The sequence below is a fragment of the Arachis duranensis genome, chromosome 5 (assembly GCF_000817695.3).
Source record: "Arachis duranensis cultivar V14167 chromosome 5, aradu.V14167.gnm2.J7QH, whole genome shotgun sequence".
NCBI lineage: Eukaryota > Viridiplantae > Streptophyta > Magnoliopsida > Fabales > Fabaceae > Arachis > Arachis duranensis.
Window position 1 is genome coordinate 56023617 of NC_029776.3, and position 5857 is coordinate 56029473.

Sequence of the window (5857 nt, forward strand, 5' to 3'; positions counted from 1 at the left end):
GAGTCTATTTTAGAAGCCTGTCACTCATCTGAAAGTGGAGGACATTTCGGCCCTCAACGAACAGCTAGAAAAATCTTAGACTGTGGATTCTGGTGGCCTGCTCTTTTTAGAGATGCTGCTGAGTTTTGTAAATCTTGTCACCCATGCCAGAAATTTGGTAACATATCCAAGAGGGATGAGATGCCTCAACAATATATGCTTTTCTGTGAAATTTTTTATGTTTGGGGCATTGATTTCATGGGTCCATTTCCAAATTCTAGTGGATATTTTTATATATTGTTAGCTGTAGATTATGTTTCCAAATGGGTGGAAGCAATTCCTACCCGCACTGATGATGCTAACACTGTTGTTTCCTTTATGAGAAACCATATTATATGCCGCTTTGGATCACTACGAGCGATCGTGAGCGATCAAGGCACCCATTTTTGTAACAGGAGACTAACAGGATTGATGAAAAAGCATGGGATAATCCATAAAGTTGCAACAGCTTACCATCCCCAAACTAATGGGCAAGCCGAGGTAACAAACAGAGAAATTAAACGTATCTTGCAAAAGATAGTAAAGCCTCGCAGAAAAGACTGGAGCACCAGACTACAAGATGCACTGTGGGCATATAGAACAACATACAAGACAACCATTGGGATGAGTCCCTTCCGCTTAGTTTATGGAAAATCTTGTCATCTCCCAGTTGAAATCGAACACAAAGCCTTCTGGGCAGTTAAAGAGTGCAACATGGGGATTGAGAATGCTGGAGCTGAAAGAAAGTTACAACTGCAGGAACTGGGGAACCTTCGCCTAGAAGCTTATGAGAACTCCAGAATATACAAGGAAAAGATGAAAGCTGTGCATGATCAAAACATCAAGAAGAGAGAGTTCCAACCTGGAGATTTTGTTATCCTTTACAAATCTCGACTGAGGCTCATGACAGGCAAGTTGAGATCAAGATGGGAAGGTCCATACAGAGTAGAGAAGGCCGAACCATACAGAGTTTATCACCTAAGCCATCCTTCAAGATCTGAACTTATCAAAGTTAATGGACAACATCTGAAGCTGTACCATGGCGAGAAGATGCAAGTGAGAAGGTGCAGAAGAGCAAGGAGCTTGAGATCTTCCGCCTGGAAGATCCCTACATAGCAACAGATTGAGCTAGTGGAGCGTCCAACTTACGGACGTTAAAGCAAAGTGCTTGGTGGGAGACATCCCACCGCGGTATGATCGTTCTTTTCTTTACTTTTAGTTTTTCTTCTTTAAATAACTATTCTCTTTATTAGTGCTTTCGTGTTCTTTCAATTACATGTCTTTATCTTTCTAAAAAAAAAAATTTCGCCGCACGACGCGATCGCACAAGCGACGCGTCCGCGTGGCAAGGGGAGTGAAGAAAAATAAAAATGAATAGAAAGTTTCGCAGGAGCAGCGCTGGAGTCGTGCCAAAGGCACAATTTACTCCACGCGACCGCGTCGCTGACGCGACCGCGTCGCATGGAAATCATGGCCTCCCACGCGACCGCGTACTCCACGCAGCCGCATGCCCTGCATTTTCGACGTAAAAGGGTGCACAATGCTATATTGTGCGAGAGTGGTACTGGATTGGTGCTGGAAGCACAATCCTGGTCACGCGACCGCGTCACCGACGCGGCCGCGTCAACTAATTTCTGATGCACACTCACGCGATCGCATGACCCACGCGATCGCGTCACCTTAATTTGGCAATTGAATTATATTGAAAAGAGAGTTGTGCTGGAGCGAGGCTGCACTCGCGCCAGCAGCACAATGTAGGTCACGCGATCGCGTGACCGACGCGATCGCGCCCCCTTCCTGACGTGCATCCACGCGAACGCGTGCCTTCCGCGGCCGCGTCGCATGCGCCGCACAGCTCAACCCAATAAGCCAAATTATCTTATCTTTCTCTTCTCCAAACCCTACTTTTTCTTTCCCCCTTTCTTTCTTCTTTCTCCCTTTCCCCTTCTACCTCACCTTTCACTTTCTCTCTTTCTCACCACCATTAACAAGGTTTTACCTTCTTCTTCCTTCTTCTCTTTTCTATCATTCTTATTATAGTATGTATATATATTATTATTTTCTTTTTATTTTTTTTTCTTTTCACATCTTTATTTTTCCTTCTTCTTCTTTTACATGGTGTTAGAAACTGTTCCGAGGGTTACCTGAAACGTGTAGCTCGGTCGTTTTGGAGAAGTCCCGAGGTGGGGGAACTGATGACCCGAGCTTGATATGTAGAGTGGTTGGTGGTTGTACCTGCAATGACACTCCGATGCTTAAGTTAGCATGGGTCCAAGCAGATATGTGTAGAATGTGGAATGAATGCCATACCTGGGTGTTCCAGTGTATTTATAGTAGTTGGCCGTGATCTTCCCTGGATAAGATATTCTTATCTTATCTTATCTTTTGGGAGTTTTATCTCTATCTTTTGTGGAACCGCCCTTTCTAGGCCTTTTCGGCCTTTAGGTTTTGGGCTACGTTCCTTTTGATGGGCGGCCTTTAGGTTTTGGGCTGCGTTCCTTTTGATGGGCCTTCCTTGCTTTATGGTCCGAGGTCCGACCTTTAGGTGTGGGCCTTAGGGCGAGGTCGGACCTTCTATGAACTTGCCGAGTTGGGGAGCTCGGTCAGGGTATGAACAGTGCCCCTGCCCGAGTTCGTCCTTTTTGAGAGGTCGAGCTCGGGTATAGTAGTTTTTGAAAATTCAAAAAATGGCTGTTTCAGCATTTATTGCTTTTTACCGTTTCTCCTCGATTTCCGTTCGGGCTCTGTGAAGGCATTATTTATTTGCTCCCTTCCTTCGTTTATTCCGTTCCTTCCTGCTTTTCTAAGTTTTCGCCATCTCTTTTTCGAGCACCGCTTCTTCTTTCTCTTTGTTCTTCTTCCCCGAATCTTTCCGCGTGTCTTTCCAGGGTTTCCTCTGCGCCGCCGTTCCGTTCTCCTTGCTTCGGAGCTCATCGTCCTCGTTTCCTTCTTCCAGGTTTGTTCCCATCTCTTTTCTTGTGCACATATGCTTCTGTTTCTTTTGTGTGGCTCTTTGTTTGTTTCTTTTCCCTATGCCTGGGTTGCCCCGAAAAGAGGCGCCGCCATTGCTTTGTTTGTTTTGTATATGGGGGGGGGCTCTTTTCTCTGGTATTTTGTTCCGGGTTGCTGCATTTTCTTCTAAAAGATCTTTGTTTCTTTGTTTTGCTGAATGGGTTTTCGCTGTCTGCTTTTTATGTGATTTTTGCTTGCTGTTGCATTCTTCTTTGTAGGCAAGAATTTTATGTCTCGAAAGGTTCTTCAAGCGATGTCGACCAAGATTCCAAGTGGTCTTGGTTGGGTAGATCCTGTTCCTCTAAGAGTCCCTTCTGTGGTAGATTCTGAGTATTTAGCTAGGTTTCGTAGGCAATGTAGCATATGTGAAGATAGAGAGTCTGAGAGGGATTATGAACTAGTAGCCCCGGATTCCGAGGAGAGAGTGTGCTTCCCGCCCCTAGATAGTTCCGAGAAGCTCTTCTTTTACGCTTATGACTGTTTTTTCTCCAAGCTGAGTGTCCGACTTTCTTTTACCGACCTGGAGTCCGAGGTGTTATGGTCTTGTAACCTTGCCCCTACGCAGCTCCATCCAAATTCTTGGGCGTTTTTAAAGCTGTTTCAACTTTTGTGTCAGTTTATGGGAGTTTCTCCCTCTATTTCTCTTTTTTCCTACTTGTTTGTGCTGACGAAGCCGGGTTCGGGTGGAGGGAAGGTATCTTGGGTCTCTTTTAGGGCTAACCAGGGAAGGAAGTTTTGTACCCTTTATGATGAGTCCTTTCATGATTTTAAGAACTTTTATTTCAAGGTTCGGGCTACTGGAGACGTCCGACCTTTCTTTCTAGATGAGAGTGGGGAGCCTTCTTTTCCTCTTTGTTGGCAGGAGAATGTAGTGTCTGCTAAGTATACCTTTGAGAGTCTAGATGAGGTGGAGCAGGCTTTTGTGGGTGTGGTGAGCAGTTTATGGGGTCGGGCACCTCACTTGGACACGAAGAAAATGTTGGGAGATCCAAGCCTTCTCCGTTCCGAGTTAGGTAGTTCCAACCTTTCATTTGTGTTTTGCTTTATTTTTGGTGGAATTTCTGTTGTGGTAATCCCTTTTATTTCTTGCAGAGATGTCTTCTCAGGCGGATTCCATGAAGTTCCTTCGTCGGACGAAGAAGTCTGTGGCTGCTCGGAATATCGAGGCCGGGGAGGCTTCTGCCCGATCTTCTCCGCAGAAGACTACTGTGGGTGTTCAGACTCGGTCGAAGACTATTCCGACTCCCCAGTTCCGACCTATAAATCAAGATCCTCCGACCTCTGGACCCAGTTCTGGGCTATAAGTCAAGATCCTCCGACCTCTGGGCCTGTTGCTTCTTCTCCTCCTTCGTCTTCGGGTCTTCCTCCCAAGAAGCAGAAGACCTCTCAAGAGCTTGCCGGTTTCAATGATAAGGACTTTGATGCTCTTGGTTGGGTTGAGCAGCATATTCTCCCTCAAACTTTCATTTCTACTGATGATGTGTCTATGGAGCACCATTTTCAGTATATGGCGCAGAGCTGTGTCCGGATGGCCAGTCTTCATGCTGCTATTGCCCGGGAGTTCAAGAAGTCCCCTATTGGTGTGACCAGCTCCCGACTTGAGAAGGCTCAGTCTGAGTTTGAGAGGATTAGTCAACTGAAGGCTGCCAGGATTACTGAGCTAGAGGCATCTTTGGAGAAAGAGAAAGCTAAGGCTACCGCGGCTGTGGCGGCAGCGAAGACATCGGAGGAGATGGCGAAGGCGGCGACGGAGAATTATACTCGGTTATATGCCGAGCTTATGGAGACAAAGGAGAAGTTGCAATCTGCTCAGGATGGTTTTTACGAGCTAGAAGGTCATGTGGCCAAGGGTATGGATGCTATGTTTGAAAATCTGAAGGCTCAGGTCCGGGTTCTGGCTCCCGACCTAGATCTGAGCTTATTCAGTACGGATAACGTCGTTGTGAAGGGAAAGATTGTTCCTGCTCCCAACGAGGATGAGGTTCCGGTGTCCGACCCCAAAGTTCCGTTTGTGAACCCGACCTTACCCTTGGCCGGGGATGGCTCTGGTGTGGAGGTTTCAAACCGGGATGACGTTGCCGTCGATGCAGTCCCGATTTCTATGTTTCCTCCGCAGCCTTCTGTTGATGTGGAGTCCGGAAAGGACCTTAATCCTCTGTAACCTTTTATTTTTGGTGTTTTGCCCGACCTGTGGGCTCTTTTGTTTTTGGATAGTTTCTGTGAACGCTTTGGACACCTTTTTGCCTTATTAGCTACTTGTAGTAACTTTTTAGCTTTTTTATGCGGTGTTTTTGTTCACGTTTTGACTTTTTGTTCTGCTTTTATGCTTTTTAGTTGTTTTTGGATAAAAACATTTTAGCTAGCGCTTGGAACTTTTGCTTGTACTTTTTAGTTGTATAGCAACTTTTTAGTAAGCGTTTTCGAAATCTTTTGTTTCGCCGTTTTAAGGCTTCTTTCTTTGGATCCGGGTTTTTTCTCGGACCTCGGACGTTTCGAGTACCTCCTTTTGTTGGGTCCGACCTTGTTGTTGGTCGGCCTTTTAAGTTATTTTTGTAATCTCTTTTTATTTGGCTTTTTGAGCCTTTTCAGAGTTACTTTATAACTTCTCACATTAATTTGAACCTCGTCGCTTTATCTTTGCCGACCTTGTGTGGCCTCTTGGCAAATGATTTTTTGCGTTTTGTCGAGCATAAATTAATGCGCCTTGGCGGGGTACTTTCTAGGATTTGTTTCATCATGAGGAAGAAGAAAAGAAAATAGAAAAATTTGATTAGTATTAAAAAAGAAAGAATATTTACATAGTGTTTACCCTTGAATAGGTCGGGTG